Source organism: Ornithorhynchus anatinus, chromosome X1 (genome assembly GCF_004115215.2).
Source record: "Ornithorhynchus anatinus isolate Pmale09 chromosome X1, mOrnAna1.pri.v4, whole genome shotgun sequence".
NCBI classification, from domain to species: domain Eukaryota; kingdom Metazoa; phylum Chordata; class Mammalia; order Monotremata; family Ornithorhynchidae; genus Ornithorhynchus; species Ornithorhynchus anatinus.
Genome location: NC_041749.1, coordinates 96,181,993 through 96,207,080, shown reverse-complemented (window position 1 = coordinate 96,207,080; position 25,088 = coordinate 96,181,993). Strand labels below are relative to the sequence as shown.

The 25,088-nt window shown below is 43.2% G+C and overlaps 1 long non-coding RNA gene across 1 annotated transcript; it reads right to left on the bottom strand.

Moving 5' to 3' along the window:
• Window positions 1–21,786: 21,786 nt before the first annotated feature.
• On the bottom strand, window positions 21,787–24,575 carry LOC120638077. Its single transcript, XR_005659551.1, has 2 exons — window positions 24,439–24,575; window positions 21,787–21,898 (listed from the first exon to the last, which is right to left on the bottom strand). It is a non-coding gene; the product is annotated as an uncharacterized LOC120638077 (long non-coding RNA).
• Window positions 24,576–25,088: the final 513 nt, after the last annotated feature.

Here is a 25,088-nt window from a genome sequence, read left to right as displayed (position 1 = left end):
TGGGGCTCACAGTCTTCATCCCCATTTTACAGATGAGGGAACTGAGGCACAGAGAAGTGAAGTGACTTGCCCACAGTCACACAGCTGACAAGAAGCAGAGCGGGGATTCGAACCCATGACCTCTGACTCCCAAGCCCGGGCTCTTTCCACTGAGCCACACTGCTCCTCTTACTTCTTGAGTGCTGTGTGCAGAGCATTGTACTAAGTGCATGAGAGAGTACAATGTAATAAGAGTTTGGAGACACTATCCCTGTCCTTGAGCTTATAATCGAAGAGGGAGACAGAGACAGACACTGGTATAAATGACATGTAGGGGAAGCAACAGAGTTTCCGGAAATGGACATGAGTGCTGTGGGGGTGAGGATGGGATGACCAGAAAAATGCTTAGGGTCCAAGATCCAAGTGCCCACGATGCAGAAGAGAGGGCGAATAGGTTGGGGAGATGAGAGGTCAGTTGAGAAAAGCTTCCTGGAAGAGATGTGATTTTAGTAGGGCTTTGAAGATGTAGAGGATGGCGATCTGTTGGATATAATCACATCGGTGTGGGGGCGGTGCAAGGCCTCAAGGATCCCTGGAAGACTGTAAACTCCTCTTGGGCAGAGATCATGTTTGCCAACTCTATTGCATTGTACTCTCCCAAGTGCTTAGTGTAGTACTCTGCACACAGTAAGCACTCAATAAATACATTTGATTGATTGATATTCTTATACTCTATTATTTCCCCTCTCTTTTAATCTAGTTTAATGTCTGTCTCCCCCTGTAGACTGTTAAACTCATTGTGGGCAGAGAATGTGACTACCAACTTTGTTATATTGTACTCTCTCAAGTGCTTATTATTCTCTGCACACAGTAAGCACTCAATAAATACAGCTGATAGATTGATGTACGTATCTTTATACTTTGCTATTTCCGCTATACCTAACCTAGTTTAGTGTCTGTCTACCGCTGTAGACTGTAAACCCATTGTGTGGAGTGAACGTGTCTGCCAACTCTGTTATATTGTACTCTACCAAGCGCTTAGTATGAGAACAGCATGGCTCAATGGAAAGAGCATGGGCTTGGGAGTCAGAGGTCATTGGTTCGAATCCCGGCTCTGCCACTTGTCAGTTGTATGACTGTGGGCAAGTCACTTAACTTCTCTGTGACTGTTACCTCATCTGTAAAATGGGGATTAAGACTGTGAGCCTCATGTGGGACAACCTGATTACCCTGTATCTACCCCAGTGCTTAGAACAGTGCTCTGCACATAGTTAGTGCTTAACAAATACCAACATTATTATTATTACAGTGCTCTGTGCACAGTAAGCACTCAATAAATATGATTGATTATCCAACCCTGGTCTATCATAATAATAATTATAGTACTCGTTAAATGCTCACTATGTGCCAAGCACTGTCCTAAGCGCTGGGGTAGTACAAGTCAATCAGGTTGGACCGTAGTCCCTTCCCCGCATTGGGCTCAGCGTCTTAATCCCTGTTTATTACAAGTAAAGTAACTGAGGCCCAGAGAAGTGAAGCAATTTACCCCAAGGTCAAACAGCAAACTCGTGGCAGAGCCGGGATTAAAACCCATAACCTTCTGACTCCCAGGTCTGTGCTCTACCTACTATGCAATGTTGCTCCTCATGGTTTCTCTCTCCTGCATGATTTAATCATGCACCTGCATGGGGGCCAGGACCTGGACCAGATGATTTCTCGGATCCCTTCCAGCTTTATGGTTCTCTGATGCTCAGAATAGGTACATGCAACTAACTAGCCTTGGCCTGCCTGTGATCATGACATGGGCACAGACAAGTAACCTAAAGGATATTTTTCTCCCACAAAATATGAGTTTGACTCATGGCTTGTGTATTAGTTTCCTGCTCTTTGCTTCAGAGGGTATGTAGAGCTGATTCCAAGGGGTATAATCTATGTCTCCCAAACCTGGCTGGGAATGGGCCAGGGGGCTCTGCGTCCCTGGGAACTGGCAGAATTCCTTGCAGAATTAACAGGGACGTTTGTGGAGGAGAGGTTGCTTTTGATCGCCTCTGTGGCCTAAGAGACCTTAAAACTGCGTCTCAGATGGCAATTGCTCACTGTATTCTTCCATGCAAGTACTCAAAAGGTTCAGTCCTGCCCAAGTCCTCTGTGAGGGGACTGATCCTCCAGGGACATTTGCATGACTTAGTGAATAAGAGCACGGACCTGGGAATCCAAAGGACTTGGGTTCTAATTCCAGCTCCACCACGTGTCTGCTGTGTGACTTTGGGCAGGTCACTTCACTTCTCTGTGCCTCAGTTACCTCATCTGTAAAATGGGGATTAAGACTGTGGGACAACCTGATCACCTTGTATTCCCCCCCTACCCCACGCTTAGAACAATGCTTCGCACGTAGTAAGTGCTTAACAAATACCTTCGTTATTATTATCTCATCTGTAAATGGGGATAAGAGTGTGAGCCCCTTGTGGGACAGGGACTCTGTCCAACCTGAATAACCTCTATCTACCCCAGAGCTTAGAACAATGCTTGGCACATAGTATGTGCTGAGCAAGTACTATAATTATTGTCATTGTTATTATTATTAGGGGGATGCCTGGGGGTGCCCAAGTCATTGGTTTTTTTAGCCATGAATCATCTCTGATCCCAGACTGCCCTTGTCCCTGCCATGACTTGTGCCCAGCACCCATACACTCATGATGATTCAACATCCCCAAGCAAGCTATGGGATTGTGACTTTGTCTACATCGCTCAAACCAGCTCCTAGAGTGATGGAGTTGGGAGCTGGCGTGTCAGGGTCAGGGAAGGGGCACTGCAGGGGTAGGGCTGACCTCAGATTGGGCCCAATGCAGGTATTTATCATATGGGATTTTACAGTCTGTAGGCAGAGAGGGATGCGTGCAGTGCAGTAATGAACTGCATTTTCTCTGGCTCAGAAAGGGGATTGCGGGGGTGGGGGAAGGGGGTGGTTCTTAATACTGAACACAGAACCAGCCAGCAGTACATTGGCTCTGTGCTTGTAGGCCTCCACTATTATGTGTTCTGGAACTCAGAATTGGAGTGGAGAGTGATCCTCTTGTTTGCAGATTTCCACTTTAATTGTAGGGGAATTCCACTGGCCACACACGGCTATGGGCAACCAGCTACATACTTAAATAGGAAATGGGAGAATAATAGCCTTGATTTTATAGAGTGTCTTTATTTCCAAAGTGCTTTCATATTACTTAGGTTGTTTTTGTCCTCCCAATCCCCCAGAGAGGTAGGGAAAGGTAATATCATCCCCATTTTACAGATTAGGAACCGGAGGCATGAAAAGGTTCAGTGACTTGCCCCAAGTCACACAGCAGTTAAGTGGCAGAGCTGAGACTAGAACCCAGATCCTCCAATTCTCAGACCATGACCTTTCCACTAACACCACCCTGCCTCTCCAGTAGACCTGAGCACAGTTTCAAAATGTAACCCCAAACTGTTTTATGGTTTGCACAAGTTGTATCTTTAGCTTCCAGATTTTCATAATCCATCAAACATTTTTTAGTGGGTGTTGTAGCGGGATATTCTAGAACTGCCAAGAAAAGTAAATTCGCAGAGCAGCATGCTATGCACTAAACTTTAACAAATTAGCATAAGTAGCATATTTTTAAAAGGAGTGAAATTTACAAGTTAAACAGAAGAATACTTGGGTTTGGCCTTAATATCAGAGGTGTGACTACTGCACAAGGGGCCACAGCAAATTTGGAGAAACCTCTGAGAGAAGGGAGATCACAGTTGGTTGGGGGAAGGGGGGACTACTTGCCCCTTTTCTCACGCCTGCTAGTCCTCTGCCCAGGTGCTATTTTCATCATGCAGCTGGCCAGCTGAGCTGGGGAGGCTTTCAATTTTAGTTGCTTGTGTGCACTCTCTCTCTCTCTCTTTCTCTCTTTCTCTTTCTCAACACTAGCATTGAGACAGGGTAGGGGGAGAGTGGGAGGAAGCACCTTTTGGGTTGCTTGGGAGCCCTGATTTCTAAGTGATTCCACTGATTCTCTGCTAGCACTGAGGAAGCCACAACTGGTTTTGACCTTGAGACAAGCCAAATATAAACTTTGATTAAGTTAAAGTTTTTTCACTTCTAGGTATTCAAAACTGTTTTAGAAAATCATTGCCTCTGGAATGACGATCCTCCAAACATGGTCTGGGGCAGTGTGGGAAAGTGGGCCGGAGGGAGCATTGTGGGGAGAGAGGTGACCCAACCCCCTAAGCTTTGGATTGGTCAGGGAAGGAGCTGGGACAGCGGGACCTCCGGGAAAAGCAAAGACCTCAGTGATTGCCTGTCCTCCCCCTCGACCCATCCAAACCGCAGATAATTAGATTACCCCCTGGCCTTCCCCCATTGCCTACTTATGATGTCTAGCTAGTTACTGTTCCATGGATGACTATTTCAATTACGGTACTAATTCACTATGGTATTAAGCACTTACTATGTGCAAACCATTAAGGAGGGTTGATCAGGTTTTCTACTTCCCTGTCTATCATTGGATCATCGATCAGTGTGCTGCCTTGGTATCAGAATTCTGTGACAGCATTGAGTTCTATGTTGCCAATATAAATTTTGGGTTGTGTGTATGGCTTTCCTAATGATTATAAACAACCTGAGGGCAGGGATTGTATCTCTGTTATTGTGCTCTCTCAAAAGCACTCAAGAGCCCAGGGCTCTTTGAAGTATGCTGGCTGTGCACTTATGTACTCCTGACCACATGTAGCACTTTTGTTCATATCTTACCTATCTTACTACTTAAGCACTAACTTATGTGTCTATCCACTTTACCCACATCCTATTTGTGAATTATTTTAGCCTATGTCTCTCTGACTAGATTGTAAACTCCTTGAGGGCAGTGATCATGTCTCCTAACTCTCTTGTACTCTCCCAAGTGCTGAGCATAATTCTCTGCACATAGGAGGAGCTCAGTAAATACAGTTGATTGATTAAGTTTGTCTTGCCAGCTCACAATTTTCAGTAGCTTGGAACTTACCTGCTTGCGTCACCCTGATGCTCTCTGTCCCAAATGTGCAGCTCAAGGGCTCTGGTGTGATCATTGTTGTGACATGGCAGATGACAAGGAAGGCAGATGGTCATGGAGGTGCTGATCTTGGCAATGGTGCTTTTTCCCACAAGCTGCTGAAAAAGCGTTTAGTACAGTACAGTGCCGTGCACACTGTAAGCTCTCGATCAGTACCATAGATCGATTGATCAGTGACTGGGAGAAAGTACTGATTTGCCTCACTCTCTGCTGTTCTCTGATGCTTGACCTGCTACAGCAGGCAATCCTAACTGTAGCATGAGTTCTTGTCCCCACTTTAGATCCAATTCTGCCATTACCCTTCCTTGCTCAACAGTCATTGGACTCACTCACTGTTTCTTTCCTTGAAAACAACAATCATACAGGAAGTCCAGTGCCCTCTCTCTCATGGACAGGCCTCCAGAAGTCATCTTCTTATCCTCCAAAATGAGATGCTGACCTTAAGACACATCTCCTTCGTGATAGATAAAGTATATGCATCATTTTCAACTGGAAAATTATATGTTTGCCATGTTACCAGTATTTCACCTACAATTATCTTCCAGGTGCCAGAAGCACATTGGAAAGAAGCCAACACACTGTCCTTGCTGCCTTTTGGTAAGTGAGAATAGCATGAATCACATTAGATTTCTCTAATGAATTAACGGCTAAAGTCTTAAAAAGAAATACGCCTGTGTGCCTCATGCCAGTTTCCCTTTTCTCGCAGTATCTAATGGTGTTTTCTTGACTTTGATCTGGGCTGACACCTATTATTTTCAAAAACAAAAACCTAAACCCACTGATGTTATTCTGGTTTAGAGATAGAAGTGAAGGTCCATGCGAAACATCAAACAGAATTAGGAGACTGTGGGATGTGTCGCTTAGTGTTGCCTAGCAATATGTTTAGGACAGAAAAATCACCGGGAGGATGGAATTCACACCCACATGGAAAATTACATTTTTGATAAACATGCATTAAAACCTCGGACAGAAATGCTATCAACAATGACTAGGATGTTTTTGATATTCAGTAAAGAGCAGTATATCCTTCCCAGTATTGTAGTAGTAAATAATCTATGTGATTGCAGTATTTATCCTTTTAAATGTGCGTAGAAATTGAGTATTTTGGCCATTTGAAGAAAGAAATAATGCGTGCTGGCATAAAGCGTTTACAGTCTCACTGTGGGTCTAAAACATAATTTCTTTGACTGAGAAAGAAGTGATGGAAAGACGGCCAAAATGACAATCAGGGTCAAGTGACTCTTGTCCTGGGTGCCTCATTGATAGATTTGTTCCTTGTCAAGAAAGGTAACTAAAAAAGGGCTTTTCCCTCTCTAGACGGTATGCTCCTTGTGGGCAGGAAACATGTCTACCAACTTTGTTGTACTGTACTCTCCCAAGCACTTAGTACTGTGCTCTGCACACCGTAAGTGTTCAATAAATACTATTGATTGATTGATTGATTGAAGAGTCTAGAGTTCAATTTATGGAACACTATTAGAGGAAGGAATGAGGAGGGCTTTGGGGAAAGTCAATAAAAACTGAGGAGGTCCTTCTTCTTCTGTAATCAAGCAACTGGATCAAGGAACTTTGACAAGAGGAATTATCAAGTGATTTCTACTGTCTAAAATCAGGAAAGAGCTCTTTTTCTCCTACTAGCCTTATTTGGGACTGCACCAAATTACAACTATTATCTACTTAGCAAAATTGGTGCATTTTATCTAGAATAGAGAGGTTAAATGCAGTTCCTTGTCCATTTTCAATCTTGCATCCATTGCCCATTTTTGCCTTCATGTACAGGCAATTTCATTTGGCATCCAGCAGACTTATTACTTCATTTAGTTAAAGATGTTTTAAGAATTTTCATTTTAACTTCAACTTTTTATGGGCTTCTGCCTCAGAACAATTCTGAAAGCCCCCAAATTTCCCTTTGCTTGTTTTAAATGACGAGGATAAAACAACGGTTCCCTCTCTGAATGCCTATTTTAATGCTTCTTTTCCTTGGCTTTTACAACATGCGATTTTGCAGAATAGTCTTTTTTACTGTGGAGCAAACTTTCTCCTTCCTCTTATTCTGATAGCTGAAATCAGTATTGCTAGGTGCTGTTCAGGTATGTTTTGATATGTGTCTGCAAGGGATTGAATGGAGGAAATCGCATGCTAGTGAGTATTCTGTACTCACTCTTCTTTGCCCCTGGGAAGAGGTGGATTTGGGGGCCCAGAAATTCGTGTCACATATGTTAGCTTTAGTTTAGCATGTCCAAATGCAATAAAGAATGCCTAATAAAGCGAAAAGTAAAAATGGACAGAGAGTGTGTCTACCAACTCTGTTATACTGTACTCTTCCCAGGCACTTAATACAGTGCTCTTCACACAATAAGAACTCAGTGAATACAACTGATTCCACTAGGCCTAGGCTGCCAATTTGGTAAGAGAATAAGTTTTATTGTGACCTCTGACCTTCTCATCGTAGACTTTTCCCCACCATTGCCCAAAGCACATTCCAGGAAAAGGGCAGTGGAAGACCTGTGTCCCTGAGTATCCCACTGCCTCTGGGCAGTAATATTTTTAAACTAAAGCCAATTCCTCCACTCAGCTGGTGCATGGGAATGGGGAGGCAGATTCTCATTGACACTGCAGCACGCTGTCAGACCTGCTCTGTCCCGCCTCGAGGTCTTGGGGTAGCGCTGGTTGGCCAAGGTCAAAGGCATCCTTGCCTGCCATTTGGATAGGGGTTCAGGGAAAGGCCTATTGGAGAGAGGCAAGACAGAACTGACAACGTCCCAGTGGCAACTCTTCCTTCCTTTAGACTATAAGCTTGCTGTGGGCAGGTAACGTGTCTACCAGGTCTCTTATAGTGTACTCTCCCAAGGGTTTTGTACAGTGCTCTGCACCAAGGAATACCACTGATAGAATGACTGAGTGATCCCACTAAGGTTAAGCTATGGACCACAGACTACTCCAGTGAAAAGGGACACTGATCACAGAAGCTTGGGACCAGGTACATAACTAGCATCTCATCGTGAGGAAAGGGGGGAATAGAACTCTGTGCATGTGGAAATTATAAATTAACTTCAGAAACATCTCTTGTATAAGAAGCTAAAGAAATTGTTAACTCTTTGGCAGTTAACTTTAGGTTAAAATCCCATTCCCCTGTAAACAATAGTTGTCAAAGCCAATTCTGTTTGTCCAGTCTGGTAATTGCTGTGGCTCATTTGTAATGCTCTAGCCTCTGCTATAAGCTGTGGGGTCAAATTCAGGGCATAGTTGTTTTAGAGGTGCTGTCCTTCAGACAAAATATTACATTGACCTGCTTTCTGCCTATACCTGTTGTTTATTCTTAGCGGGAGTTAAAAAAAAAAACCCTCCTGTGGTGTTTCTTGATAAAAATCAAGGGATACTCCTGACAAAGATTTCCTCACCCCAAGCCATATGATTCCAACACAGTGTTGAGAAAGATTGGAGGGAGGGCGAGGAGGGAATTTTTCAGGGTAGTTAGAGGCACTGCGTTCTCTAGTAGCAACTAGTCCAGGGGGGATAAACATTTAGCAGTGTGGCTTAGTGGAAAGAACACAGGCCTGGGAGTCCGAAGATCTGGATTCTTATCCCGGCTCTGCCACCTGCCTGCTGAGTGACCTTGGGCAAGTCATTTAACTCCTCTGAGCCTCAGTTTCCTCATCTGTAAAATGGGGATTAAATGCCTGCTCACCCACCCTGTTGGACTGGAAGCCTCATGTGGGACAGGGACTGTGTCCAACCTGATGAACTTACATAATGATAATAATAGTAATAATGGTATTTGTTAAGCGCTTATTATGTGCCAGGCACTGGACTAAGCACTAGGGTGGCTACAAGCAAATTGGGTTGGACACAGTCCCTGTCCCACGTGGGGCTCACAGTCTTAATCCCCATTTTAGAGATGAGGTAACTGAGGCCCAGAGAAGTGAAGCAACTTGCCTAAAGTCACATCAACAAGAGGCGGATCTGGGATTAGAACCCATGACCTTCTGACTCCCAGGCCCGTGCTCTATCCGCTAAGCCATGCCACTTCAATCAGCCAGTCAATGGTATTTATTGAGCATTTACTATGTGCAGAGCACTCTACTAAGCGCTTGGGAGAGTACAATACAATAGAGTTGGTACCCATTACTTGCGAGCTTAAAACCTGGTGGGGGGGGGGGAGACAGACATTAAAATAGATTATAGATGTGTAAATAAGTGCCATGGGGCAGAAAGTTGAGTGCATTTCAAATGCTTAAAGAGTACAGACCCAGTGTTTAGAGCAGTGCTTGACTCATAGAAAGGGCTTAAATATTATTGTTATTACTATTATTATTATTATCATTTGTAGGTCAGTAGTGCCATAAACATCCAAATCGGGGGTGGAGTTACTTTTTACTGAAATACCCTGAAACAAAATAACCATTTCTTTCAAGGTTTTCCAGATTTCTTAACACTTCATGTCTTCAAATTATTTTCTTGATATTTATGGATTAATTCTCATAACACTCCTTTGAGGTAGCTAAGTATTTTCCATCCTTAGTTTGTAGAGGATGGGAAGAAGCCAAGTGATTTACTGAAAATCAGTGAGCCCGTGGCAACTTTAGAGTTAAACTTGGCATTGTTGGCAAAATTTCACCCAGTTTTGCTGCATCTCCTGAGTTTAAATTGCCTTAAAATAAGAACTGCAAGACTTTTGATAAATGGATTGAATTCTGCAATGTTTTATCTAGTAAGAGGTTATTTGGCAAGTCCATAGGGTAGTGCTATTCAGTGACTCAAAGTCACTAGCCATTCTTTCTTACATGAAGAGTTTAATGAGGACTTCTTTTCCCCAGAAAAATAAAATCATTTCAAAAATCAGCTTTTATTTGTTCACACTATAAACTTTGCATTTTCTTCTCAGTTTCTGTAAATAAGTTGAGAAAGAGCTAGTTTATATATGAGGAAAGGTTAGTTTAAAGAATTGGTAACATTATACTGTTAACATAGTTAACTGAGTTTCCAGCTGAAAAATGGGGAATTTTGTAAGCAGACCATATTTTTCATCTGTTTCACTTGAATTCTGAGTAATCAATATGCAAATTGTATTGCATAATTTTTGTAATTATTGATTGCTTTAAAATGTTTTCTGTTCCTTTCAACGAAAATCATACCCTAATTGTAGTTTACCAGAACACAGTCAAGAGTGAAAATCTGAAGGGTTCATGAGTGGATGCAGGTGTCTAGATTGAATAGTTCAAGCCTCATCGTAAAACTCTATTGACTGAAGATCTGTAAATTCTGACTCACGGAGCCTCGTCTATATTTTCGTCTGTTTGAAAAGAAGTTAAAGAACAAAAATAGCTAAGACACTTTGCTATGTTTTGATATGTTTGATGCATTTTATTCGATGGTTCAAAATATTTTCATTTGTGCTGTCAATGATTGCTATGTAACACTATCTGGGAAAAGTTAATCTTTACAATGCCTTGCCACTCCAGAGAGAAGAAAAAGAATGATCCTTTCAAAGAATCATTGACCTAAATTGCACCTCGGTGCACACATCATGCTGTCCACACCACAGTACCAGTCTCCAGGAATAGTGCTAAATAACCAGCACTAAATGTTTAGTCATTTCCTGCATCACGTTTGCAAGACTAGGTAGCTTTGATACTACAAGCATTTTTTTAACTGAGTTACAGTTCAAACAGTTGGTTTCCATATCAGCAGCTGTTTGTTTTAATCTCTTTTTGGGAAAAATGCCATGGGGAATGTTTCAGTAAACCTCAAGTTAATATTTCAGTCTGCTTTCCTCAGACAGTCCAGCTGAGTACTCTGTTGACTCAGAATCGGTGATAATTTGCTGCAGTTCCTGAATTTCTAAAAACTTTGAGGATGACATTGCCTTACAGATAGAACATATGAAAAAATCTGACATTTTGGTAATTTAATTGTGTATTGTAGGGCATGTTATGATTTCATTAGTCTCCAAGGAGTGAATGAATAGCCGCTTAATGTACCTAGGACGAGCGAATAGAAAGTATATGATAATTCCAAGCCAAATTATGTCCTATTTCTTTCTCAGTTTTGACTGAGAAGCCATAAGGTTTCCAACAGAAGTTTTCATTACCTAGATGACAGATTGAGAAGGAAGAAAACAGACAGATAGGGATTAGAATTGCAAAGGAACCTTAATCTAACAAGCACGGCTCCTGGTGTAGGATGAGATCCTCATTTTAATGAGGCTAAACAGGTACCGGTGGACAGGTGAGATTTACAAGTACAGCCCAGAGTGAGAGAAAACAACAGTGCAGTCCAGTTCCGCTGACCTAGGAAAAATCGTGGTTATAGTGAGAGTTGTTGGAATTACAACTTCATTATCGTGCGAGAGAAAATGTAGGGCAAGCCTCCCTATCCTCCTTGCCCCATTCCAAGCAATTTTCTCTGCACCACTGCATCCTCCACCACCTTTTTTTCACAAACTCAGGGTTCTTGCTGTGCACACAGGAAGCGTTCAAAAAATACCACTCATTGATTGACTGATTCAGTGGCGGCCACTGCCTCGAAACAGTTTTCCTTCTCTTTTCCTCACATGGTCTGTGGACTAATAATGATAATTGTGGTATTGGTTTAGCGTTTTACTGTGTGGCAAGCACTGTACTAAGCACTGGGGTGGATATAAGATCAGCAAGTCAGACACAATCCCTGTCCCACATGGGGTTCACTGTCTAAGTAGAAGGGAGAACAAGTATTAGATCCCCATTTCACAAATGAGGAAACCGAGACGCAGAGATGTTAAGTGATGACTTGCCCAAGGTCACGCAGCAGGCTTGTGACAGAGCCAGGATTAGAACACAGGTGCCCTAACTACCAGGCCCATCCTTTTTCCACTATACCATGCTGCTTCAAGGATGTGGCTCCCAGTACGGTGGGGAATGAGAAAGAACCAAAGGCTGAGAAAGTCAGAAGTAAGGATTCCTAAAAAGGGAATCTTGCCACTTGTATTACAAATAAGTAGTGTGAAACTACTCTAAAAGTCACAAGTGGTATCTTAGGCAGATAGAACCCATTTGTGCCTCACAACCTGCATATAAGATGTTCTAATCCATCAACAGTATTTATTAAGCGCTTACTGTGTGCAGAGCACTGAACTAAGTGCTTGGGAGAGTACGCTATTAACAGAGTTGGTAGACACATTCCCTTCCCACAAGAAGCTTACAGTCTAGAGGAATGGTTAGTTTCATTTCCTTCGAGTTGAAGCTCCCCCCACATGCCTTGAGGTATATACCCAGAGTACTTTAGAAAGAAAATCCTGACTGTCTAAGATATTTGAAAATTTGAGCTGAAATTTTTTTTTCCAAATTCCCATAAGTTGCTAGGAATAAATGGGTTTTAATGCACTAGTTTTATTTATTTATTCATTAGATATATTGGAAAAAAATCATCCCTTCTTACGACTTTCAAAAAATATTACCCCACGATACTTTGTATAGCTGTCATTTTGGGTCAGTGCTATTTAAAGTGTTTTTTTATAGACCAGGAAACAAGACACACCGTAAAATTACACTGAATTAATTCAACTTTCCAAATCAAAGAATCTCCAGCTATCCTCTTTCCATTACTTTCCTTATGAGAAGATACTATTTGTTTTTGCTTTATCTTTTTCATGGTTTAGTTACCAAGATGAGTATTAGAATTAGGACTATGAATCCCATGTGGGACAGGGGCTGTGTCCAACCTGATTTTGGTGTACCTACCCCAGTATTCAGTACAGTACAGTATTCATTCATTCGGTTGTATTTATTGAGCGCTTACTGTGTGCAGAGCACTATACTAAGCACTTGGAAAGTACACTTCAGCAATAGAGAGAGACACTCTCTGCCCACAATGGGCTTACAGTCTAGAAGGGGGGAGACAGACATCAAAACAAGTAAACAGGCTTTAATATAAATAAATAGAATTATAGATATGTATATATATATATATATATATATATATATATATATATATATATATATATATAGAAGTGCTGTGGGGAGGAGGGGTTGAGCAAGGCGAGCGAGTTGGGGCAATGGGGAGGGGAGGGAGAGCTGAGGAAAGGGGGTGCTTAGTCTGGGAAGGCCTCTTGGAGGAGGTGAGCCTTCAGTAGGGCTTTGAAGGGGGAAAGTGTGATTGACGGATTTGGGGAGGGAGGGAATTCCAGGTTAGAGGTAGGACATGGGACAGGTGAGGTTAGCACCAGGGGAGCGGAGTGTGCGGACTGGGATGTAGAAGGCGAGAAGGGAGGTAAGGTAGGAGGGGGCAAGGTGATGGAGGCTTTGAAGCTAATAGTGAGGAGTTTTTGCTTGATACAGAGGATTATTATTATTATTATTGCTATTATTGTTAGGACAAGACATCAGAGGAAGAAGGGAGGAGGTGAGAAGGCTCCTAAGCATGCAGGTGGATGTCAAAGAGTCAATTGAGTATTTACTGATTACCTAGGTATTGGGAGTGTACAATAAAATGAGAAGACATGGTCCCTGCTCTCAAGGATCCTACAAAGAATTGGGCAATCATCAAACTGTTCTTCCAAACATCTTTTGGTACCACTTTTATAAAAGGTAGAATCTTGGACTTGATGAACCATTAGTTTGACCCAATTTAGCATTTCTTTGGTTTTTATATCCAGACATTTTATTTTCTAAGATGATTTGAGACTTTCATCAGTGGAGGTGAATGGCTGACCTGTTTGTCAACTTCTCCATCTGGTCAATCCCCACTTTGTATCCACTTCGTTCAGATTTTTGGATAAATTCAATTCAGTTCAATAGCATTATTTAATGAGAGCCTAGTGTGTGCAAAGGCACTGTACTAAACACTGAAAAAAAAATTAACAGACAGTCATTAAAGATGATTCCTGACCCCAGAGGGGATTGCAATTTACGAATAAGGTGGGTGGAGGGATTGGATTGGTCATAGACACATGAAACAATAAAAAAACCATAAAAGACAAAGACAATGATAAATGCAGTAAGAGCAATTAGGCAATGTGACTGGTGGGATCGTGTGTCAGGCCTCTGACGCTCCGGTCCGGGGTCACAATAGTCACAACCACAGCCTTCCTAACATTCTAAAAGTGGAGAAGGCCTCACAGGGCAGGTGGTTCCTCAATCCTGCCCAGCTGGAGAGGGGGCTGATGGGAGTTCCAGTGGGCATGAGGACTGGGCAACCTCTCTCCAGCGCAGCAGGTTTTTGGGATGCTAAAACAGCACCCTAGCTGCAAAAAAAAAGAGAAGCAGCATTGCGCAGTGGATAGAGCCCGGGCCTGGGAGTCAGAAGGTCATGGGTTCTAATCCTGGCTCTGCCACTTGTCTGCTGTGTGGCCTTGGGCAGGTCATTTTCCTTTTCTGGGCCTCAGTTACCTCATCTGTAAAATAGGGATTGAGACAGCGAGCCCCACGTGGGATAGGAAGTGTGTCTAACCCGATTTGTATGTATCCACCCCAGCGTTTTGTACAGTGCCTGGCACATGGTAAGCACTTAAATACCACAGTTATTATTATTATGATTACAAAGTGACCGACAACAGTCCACCCATTTTATGAACATGAGAAAACCTTGGGCCGGGTCAGAAGCCAGCCATATAGGGTATACCCTGACCATTACTGCTTTGACTGTCAGCTGTGACTGTGACTGTGACTTTGACTGTGAGCATGGGATGTGCCTACCACCTCTGTTGTATCATACCCTCCCAAGCATTTAGTACTGTGCTCTGCACACAGTCAGTGCTCAATAAATACCATTGACTGATCACGCCTCTCTGGCCCTGGGCCAGAGGAGAATCGATCAATAGAATATATTGGGTGAATAATGTGTGCAGAACACTGTAGGGACCTAGACCTGCCTACTTTCATGTCACCTAGGGACTCACTGGGTATACACAGGACGGATAGGAGAGCTGTTCGCCTCTGGGGTAAACCCACACTGACTGTCACTGTAGGTTTGCCGTGAGTAATGCCTCCCTGCAAGTTGGGTGGAGAATTTTGCTCAGGCTCTTTAACAATTTACCTATTTTCTTCCAGATCCACTTGTTTAGGAAGGAGAATTAGTGAAAGAAAAGCCGAGTTGACTGTTCAACAAGTTTGGGAAATAGCTTCTGGATTTCCAAGAAGCATTATTAACCCAATACAAATAAGTTGCTCCCAAATGAACACAATGATTCCATTAGGACAATAAAAATGAAATCGCTTGGGGCAGTGAATTACTAAGGGCAGCAAAATTTCTGACAAACGCTTTCTCTGTGAGCAGATTTGGCCTCATAAGATGGAGATTTCCTAGTTCATGTCAGTCAGAAGAACCCCTAAAGCAGGTTCTGACTAGGGAAGGAGTTGAGAGTTGTGAACATTCTGTTGCAGACACAAAGTGTGTAGCATCCTTAAGTGGGAAATCTGGACCTTGGAAAATTTTAAAAACCGAAAGTTTAAAAACTTGTACTGTCCACCACTCCCCCTACCTTCAAAACTGTCCTAAAATCACATCCCCTCCAAGAGGCCTTCCCAGATTAAGCCCTTCATTGCCTCTATCTGCCCTCCCCTCTGCGTCACTCTGCAGTTGGCTGCGTACTCCTTATGCACTTTGATACTCACCCTGGCCCCACAATACTTATGTAAATATTCTTCCACTCTTCTATTTCTCTTATCCCTAATCTATTTTTTAATGTCTGTCTCCCCCTGTAGACTGGAAGCTTCTTGTGAGCAGGTACCCAGGTCTGTGGTACTTTCCCAAATGCTTAGTACAGTGCTCTGCACCCAATAAGTGCTCAATACTGACCATCGATTGATTGATTGTATTTGTAGCAGTGCTCCACTAACAAATAGTACCACTGCATACCAGTTGGGCTTATACTTAAAACACATTTCTGCCCCTAAAAGCTAATGTCTCTGAATGAAAACTGAATGCAGAGTAAAGCCTTGCAAATAGCTGCTTCCTGAACTGTAGTGTAGAAAAGAGCACGACCTCTGCACACAGTAAGCACTCAAATACGATCGACTGAGTCAGAAGGACCTGGCTTCTACTCCCAGTTTGGCCACTTGTCACCTTGGCAAGTCACTTTACTTTTCCGGGCCTCAATTACCTCATCTGTAAAATGGGGATTAAGACTGTGAGCCCTACCTGGGACATGGACTGTAACCAACCTGATTATCTTGTATAGAGAAGCAGCGTGGCTCAATGGAAAGAGCCCGGGCTTGGGAGTCAGAGGTCATGGGTTCGAATCCAGGATCTGCCACTTGTCAGCTGTGTGACTGTGGGCAAGTCACTTGACTTCTCTGTGCCTCAGTGACCTCATCTGTAAAATGGGGATGAAGACTGTGAACCTCACGTGGGACATACTGATTACCTTATATCTACCTCAGCGCTTAGAACAGTGCTCTGCACATAGTAAGCGCTTAAATACCAACATTATTGTTATTATTATTATCTACCCCAGTGCTTAGTACAGTGCCTGGCACATACTAAGCGCTTAACAAATACCATTAATAAATAACAAAAAACAAGCTATTTACCCAGGCTGACTAGTAGTCAGTGCTAATTTAACTAAGGTTACTTCCAGTGCATCTCCTGAAGGACTGAGGATGACTGGTTTATAAGGTGTTTGGGAAAGTACAACAGACCTGGGTACCTGCTCACAAGAAGCTTCCAGTCTACAGGGGGGACAGACATTATAAGGAGTTTATAAGGTGGCCAATTCTTTGTCTTCATTTGCCTTGGATGTTGTGAGGATTGTAAGACCCAAACATGGTAGGTTGAGTAGACTTCAGTTTTAGAAACAGGTGAGTTTTAGGGAGGGCTTGAAGGAGAATGCTTAGTAGAGAAACAGCGAGGCTTAGTGCAAAGAGCCCGGGCTTGGGAGTCAGAGGTTGTGGGTTCTAATCCTGGCTCCGCCACTTAGCTGTGTGACTTTGGGCAAGTCACTTAACTCCTCTGTGCCTCAGTTACCTCATTTGTAAAATGGGGATTAAGACTGTGAGTCCCATGTGGGACAACCTGATCACCTCGTATTTACCCCAGCACTTAGAACAGTGCTCGGCACATAGTAAACGCTGAACAAATGCCATCATTATTATTATCATATTGTCCAAAAAGTTATGTCTGACATGGGAAAGTAAAAGTCATTTTTCTTGAGTGACTTTCCTGGTCATTAAAAAAAAATCTACAATTTTGTTTTTCTCAACTGAAAGTTGAAGAGAGAACTAGAAAGCTACCTCTCAAATGGATCTTATTTAAACTGATCGCAGAATGCCGGGTCCTATCTCTGATCTTGAAGTAGGGTCAAGGCCATTCTCACTTGCAATTCCCTTCTGCAGCGGAAGGGTGAGGCTTCTGACACCTATGAGCCTGTACTGTGTTTCCCAGTCACTTTATCAGCTATAAAGATAGCTCAAGATAGTCTAACTATACCCAAATGGTTTTTCAATAATAGGCCTCTGAATATGCATATCCTTTCAATATGAATAGGAGCCTATTTGCAAATTCAGCACTTGCGTTGCAGAACATTGTTAGACCTCTGAAAATGTTTTTTCATAATGGAAACATGTAGCATATGGATCATATTTCATATATTTCCATACACTGAAAATAACTTTTATAATTTTAGCATATTTCTTGTAGTAATTTATTTTCTGTACTTTAAAAAAAAGTCAATGAACATTAAGTCAGCCTTGTAGTTAGTTACCTATTGCATGCCTGAGGCCAGGAACACTCTCCAGTGTGCCAGTAGTAAAGAAACGTGTTTAATCATTTATGTATTTTACATGACAGATTGTCTAGCCACAGGGAAGAGCACACTGGTAAAAAAAAAAGTGAACTTGTAAAATTTTTATTCTTCTTTGCAAGGCAGCATTAAATGCTTGAAACATTAACAGTGAAATGCTTAGGAAAGCATTCATCTTTGGGAACTCAGCCCGTTCCTTCTCAGTCTCTTCCTCTGGGTCGTCCTCTGACCCCCACCCTCTAACTGTGGGAGTCCTTTAAGGCTTGGTTCGGGATCCCCTTCTCTTCTCCATCTACACTTTCTCCGTGGGAGAACTCATGTGCTCCCATGGCTTCAACTACCATCTCTATGAGGATGATTCCCAAGTCTACCTCTCCAGCCCTGATCTCTCTCCTTCTCTCTAGTCTCCCATTTCCTCCTGCCTCCTGGACATCCCTATTTGGATGTCCTGCTAAAATCTCATACTTAACGGGTCCAAAACAGAACTCCTCACATTTCTACCCAAACCCTGTCCTCCCCCAACTTTCCTTTCACTGTAGACAGCACCACTATCCTCCATTCATTCATTCATTCAATTGTATTTATTGAGTGCTTACTGTGTGCAGAGCACTGTACTAAGCGGTTGGAAAGTAAAATACGGCAATAAAGAGAGACAATCCCTGCCCACAATGGGCTCACAGTCTAGAGGGGGGGAAACGGACATCAATACAAGTAAAACAGGCATCAATATAAATAAATAGAATTATAGATATATACGTATGTCCATAAGTGCTGTGGGGTGGGGAGAGGGGGGAAGAGCAAGGGTAGTGGGTCATGGTGACGAGGAAGGGAGTGGGAGCTGAGGAAAAGTGGGGTTTCGTTTGGGAAGGCCTCTTGGAGGAGGTGCACCTTCAGTAGAGCTTTGAAGGAGGGAAGAGTGATTATCTGGTGGACTTGTGGAGGGAGGGTGTTCCAGGCCACAGGTAGGATGTGGGCCAGGGGTCGGCGGTGAGACAGGTGAGTTGGAGGCACAGTGAAAGGTCAGCACTAGAGGAGCGGAGTGTGCGGGCTGGGATGTAGAAGAAGGGAGGTGAGGTAGGAGGGGGCAAGGTGATGGAGACCTTTAACGGAGGAGTTTTTCTTTGATATGGAGGTGGATAAGTAACTACTGGAGATTTTTGAGGAGGGGGGTGACATGCCCTGGATGTTTTTGTAGAAAGATAATCCAGGCAACGGAGTGAAGTATGGACTGAAGTGGGAAGAGGCAGGAGGTTGGGAGGTCAGGGAGATCCTCTCTGTCTCCTAAGCCTATAACCTTATCTTTACCCTTGGCTCATCTCTTTCATTCAACCCATACAATTCAATCTGTCATGAAATCCTGTCAGTTCTATCATTTCCAGAATCTGCCCTTTCCTCTCCACCCAAACAGCTACCACACTCATCAAAGCATTGATCATTTCCCACCCTGACTTCGGCATCAGCCTCCTCACTGGCCTCCCTGCAGCCTATCTCTCCTCTCTCCAGTCTAACCTTTACTCTGCTGTCCAGATCATTTTTCTGAAAAACCCGTTCAGCCCATATCTCCCCACTGCTTAAAAATCTCCACTGGTTGCCCATCCACCTCTGAATCAGACACTCCTTACCACTGGTTTTAAGAGACTCAATCAGCTCTCTCCCTCTTACTTAACTCATGTCCTACAACAATCCAACCTGCAATCTCAGCTCTTCCCATACCAACCTGCTCTCTGTACCTTGTTCTCAACTTTCCCACCACCAACCCCTCGCCCACGTCCTCCCTCAGGCCTGGAACTCCCTCTCCCTTCTTCATAGCCAACAGTCCACCATGCTCCCCACCTTCAAAACCCTCCTAAAATCACATCTCCTCTCTGCACACAGTAAGCACTCAATAAATTCGATTGAATGAATGAATGAATCTCCTCCAAGAGGCCTTTGCAGAATAAGCCCTTTATTTTCCCAATTCATCCTCTGCTCTGTGTCGATTATGAACTTGGCTGTGTACTCCTCAAGCACTTTGATATCTCAGCCACACACGTAAGTTCAAAAAAAAGCAAATACTCTCATATTCTTCTGTTTCCCTTATCTCTAATCTATTTTAATGCCTATCTCCTTCTGTAGACTCTAGAATCCTTGTGGACACAGATCGGGTCTACCAACATTTTGCACATAGTAAGTGCTTAACAAATGCCATCATTATTATTAGTAGTAGTATTTTCCAAAGTACTCAGTAATAATAATAATTGTGGTATTTGTTATGCGTTTACTATATGCCAGGAAGTTGGGTTGGACACAGTTCCTGCCCCATGTGGGGTTCACAGTCTCAATCTCCATTTTACATATGAGGTAACTGAGGCCCAGAGAAGTTAAGTGACTTGCCTGAGGTCACATAGCAGACAAGTGGCGCAGCTGGGATTAGAACCCATCACCTTCTGACTCCCAGGTCTGTGCTCTGTCCACTACACCACTCCCAGGCTTGTGCTGTATCTACTACAGCACATAGTAACAATAATAATAATAATAACAACAACAATAATGATAGTATTTGTTAAGCACTTGCTAAGCACTGTTCTAAGCGCTGGGGTTGATACAAGGTAATCAGGTTGTCCCACTTGGGGCTCATAGTCTTAATCCCTATTTTACAGATGAGGTAACTGAGGCACAGAGAGGTTAAGTGACTTGCCCAAAATCACACAGCTGACAAGTGGCAGAGCCAGGATTAGAACCCACCACCTCTGACTCCCAAGCCTGTGCTCTTTCCACTAAGCCATGCTACAGTGATCTGCACATGTAAGTGCTCAAGAAGTAACATTGATTGATTGTTTAAATGATATTTGTTAAGTACTTTATGCCAAACGCTGAGGAAAGGAACCAGGATAATACTTCAGACACGGTCTATTGCCCTCGGAGGTCTCACAGTCTATAAAGAAGAAAGGGGCGTGGGAGGTTTGCCGACAGACACACGGGGAAAGAAATGATGAGATAAATACAGCAAAAACAATAAATCCCTAAAAGCCCAAACAATAAAAACAAGTACTGTGACACATTGCTGCCAAAAAGAACATTTTTCAGGCTCCTCTTACTGTCTGCAGAACACTGTATTAAGCACTTGGAGAATACCCTAAAACAGAGTTGGTAGGCATGTTCCCTGCTCACGACAAGTTTATAATCTAGAGGGGGAGGCAGACATTAAAATAAATTAAGGATATGTACATATGTGCTGTGGGACTGAGGGTGGGGTGATTATCAAGTGTAAGGGAACGTCAAGGGAAGGCAGACCTGTGGCCACCCCTGCTCCTATGGTATGATCTTCACCTCGGCGGTAGGATATTACCTCTTTTAATTAATCAGTCAATCAATGGTGTTTATTGAGTGCTTACTGTGTGCAGAGAACTGTACTAAGCGCTTGGGTGAGTACAATATAGCAAAGTTGATAAACACGTTCCCTGCCTACAACAAGCTTGCAGACTAGAGGGGGAGATGGAAATTAATAATATAATGATAATTATGGTATTTTAAATTACAGATATATACATAAGTGCTGTGGGGCTGAGGGAGGGGTGACTAAAGGGTCCCACGTTCAAGGGTGATGCAGAAGGGAGTGGGAGAAGAGGAAAGGCCTCTTAAAAAGGCTTTGAAGTGGGGGGGAGAGTGATTGTCAGATCTGAAGAGGGAGGGCATTTCAGGCTGGAGGCAGGACGTAGGCGAGGGGTCAACAGTGAGATAGACAAGATCGAGGTTCAGTGAGTAAGTTGGCATTACAGGAGCGAAGTGTGTGGGCTGGGTTGTAGGAAAACAGTAATGTAAGGTAGGAGAGGGCAAGGTGGTTGAGTGCTTTAAAGCTGATGGTAAGGAGTTTCTGTTTAATGCAGAGGTGGATGGGTACCTGTTGACCTTTGGGAAAATCACTAATCTCTCTGGGCCCCGTTTCTTTATCTGTAAAATGGGAAAAATGTTAACCGTCCCTCAGCCGCGCAGAGCTATTGTAAGGTTAAAATGAGATATCGCTGTGAAAGTGTTTTGGAAAAATAAAAGGACTCAACAGGTGCAGAGTCTTCTTATTTTCCAATCTGAGGATTGTCCCTGATTTTTGCTTCTTTTCTTCTTCCTTCATGCTGCTTCTTTTTGGTCACCTCACCTATCATTAGCACCTCTGCTGGAGAGTGAAAAGGAGACAAAATTGAAATCAGTCCATTTGGATCATTTTTAAGCAGCTCTAATAAGCATTTTGATGAGAGAGGAGGTTGAAACTCTAGGGTAAAAAGAGATTTGGGATTATCTGTAGGAGTAATTTATGCACACCATTTCTGTCTCTATTACCATGGAATTGACTATAGCAGGATAGGGCGAGGAGACTGGGGAGTGCCGAGCCTACTGTAGTCAGCAGGGGGTAGCGAAAAGGCATGGGAGGTAGGAGACCTGGGTTTTTAATCTACCACTTGCCTGCTGGGTGACCTTGGGCAGCTCACTTAACTTCTCCGAGTCTCAGTTTCCTTATCTGTAAGATGGTGATTGAAAACCTGCCCTCCCTCTCCCAGACTATGAGGCCCCATGTAGCAGAAGGACCGTGTCTGATCTGATTGTACTGTATCTATCCCAGCCCTTAGCACAGTGCTTGGGATATAGTTGTACTCTCCCAAACGTTTAGTACAGTGCTCTGCATACAATAAGAGCTCAATAAATTCAACGGACTGATTGACTGTAAGTGCTTAACAAATGATATTATTATTATTGGAATGAGTGGAACAAGATACCAAATCTCTAAAGTCCTGGCTTCTCACTGAGCCCAATTCCCCTTACGCAGCCAGAAGGGGAAAACGATTTTCCCGCCAACTCTCCACCAGATTTTCTCCTACAATAATAACTGATAATAATTATGATACTTTTAAAATGCTTACTATATGCCAAGCACTGATCTAAGCACTGGGGTAGATACAAGCTAATCAGGTTGAAGACAGGCCCTGTCCCACGTGGGGCTCACGGTCTTAATCCCCATTTTCCAGATGAGGTAACTGAGGCCCAGAGAAGTTAAGTGACTTGCCCAGGGTCGCACAGCAGACATGTGGCAGAGTCAGGAATTGAACCAAGGTCCTTTTGACTTCCAGTCCTGTGCTCTATCCACACCGCTTCTCACAGTTGGTGATCTCTCTGTTAGCCATTACACATGAGTGGTATGGGACCACTAATGTAAGGAGGTACAACACCTCTATTTTGTCCACGATTAAGGAGACCCAGAGACCTCAGGAGCTAGTGGTCAAGGGATCCCTGTGGTGCCTACAACATGTTGGACTCCTTCTGCACTCCACCTGCTCCTAATTGGACCTTAAGTGAGCAAACTGAGCCCTTCTTAAAGGAACAACATGGCTTCCTGCCAAGCAAAATCTTACTTGGGTAGTAGCAATGTCCCTGACTGTATTTAACTACCAGCCCTCCCCCTTCCTGAGCAATTCCATGATGGAATTATGCAGAGAAGCCACAGTCTCTATGCAGGACTGCAACAGTGGGGCAAACCATTCCTCCCCACCCTCTCACCCTTATTAGGTGATAGAGTTCATTCATAAAGCAGTGTGGCTTAGTGGAAAGAGCACGGGCTTGGGAGTCAGCGGTCATGGGTTCTAATCCTAGTTCCGCCACTTGTCAGCTGTGTGACTTTGGGCAAGTCACTTAACTTCTCTAGTGCCTCAGTTACCTCATCTGTAAAATGGGGATTGAGACTGTGAGCCCCACGTGGGACAACCTGATTTCCTTGTATCAACCCCAGAGCTTAGAACAGTATTTGGCACATAGTAACCTCTTAACAAATACCATTATCATTATTATTAATGAACAACCTAGCTATTCTCAAAATAAACCTATTGAGGTCTTTTCTCTCCTTTGAACCAAAGGAGAAATTAGTTATTTGTTCTCTGGGACCTAGGGAGCAGAAAAGACACCCTAAGCCTTTTCCCCCATGCAGTCTTCCCTTCTCACCAGGCACATGCAGCATCGATTAGTGGATAGAACACGGCCCTGGGAGTCAGAAGGACCTGGGTTCTAATCCCAGCTCTGACACATCTCTGCTGTGTGACATGCCCAAGGTCTCTGGGCCTCAGTTACCTCATCTGTAAAATGGGGATTAAGAGTGTGAGCCCCATGTGGGACAGGGGCTGTGTCCAACCTGATTAACTTGTATCTACCCCAGGGCTTAGAACAGTGCTTGGCACACAGTAAGCGCTTAACAAGTACCATAATTATTGTTATTATGATTTTCATTATATGCCTGTCTAAGTTCAGAGAGACTAGGTACATCCTCCAGAGAGACCAGGAGAGTTGCTAAGGCAGGCAGTAGAATTGCTGCCTCATCGCCACTCCATCCGAAGCCATGTCCTCCTCTCGTCAGTGCACAGCGCAGTTACTTCCATGACCTCTGCTTAGAATCCCTTCAGGAGAGAAAGCAAAACTCTCCCCATCTATGCCCTCAAATAAAGACATCTTGGAGGGTGTGGTTGAGGGTTTTTATGCCACCTTCCAGGTCCCCAGACTGTCTTGTTAAATGAATGGGCTCTATGAGGAAGATGAAAATCACCATAGGGTTGGATTTCAATGGTTATGCCTTCTCCAGATTTGAAAGCTTCTCAATCATGGGTCTCACCACAGAAATTACAGTTTCCAAAAAAAAAATCAAATAAATTAGTATATTAAAAAAATTATGCTCACCATGTAACTGAACTGTGAGAGTCTTAATATCATAATTCAAGAAATTGGCTCTGAACAGGCATGGATAGAAGCAAGTGGATAGAGGCACAAAATCAAATAAATGGGACAGGTTTAAATAGCCACTGGTGGATGTCTTGAATAATCTGAAATGACAGATATGAAATGAGATCAGAAAAATGTTTGCATGCCTGAATTGGTTATTTACATTCTTTTTTGAATCCAGGTATTGTAATGCAGTAACGTGATTAGAAAATCAAATATCAGATTAACCTTGATCACCAGTTGTTATTATTTTTTGTGACACAAGTCACAATTCTGCATTTATCCAGTTGAGTGTTGCAAATGGAACTGCCAGAATGAGGTTTTTATGAAGCGTGTCTGTGGAAGGGGTCGTAGAGGGAGACTTAGGAGCTAGAGTGTAATTTTAAAATCCTGTACAGGACTAAGTTCTGGAAAGAAGCCCTAAGCCTCCAGAAAAACAACAACAACAAAAAAAATGTCATAAACTTTGTTTCAGGATGGATTGCTCTCCTCTGGCCTTCACAAAGTTGTGTGAGATTTTAGAATCCATATTGGTGATAACAAGGCTAGGTTCTCTGTGCCTGCATGAGGTCCAGAACTTCATTCATTCATTCATTCAATCAATCGTA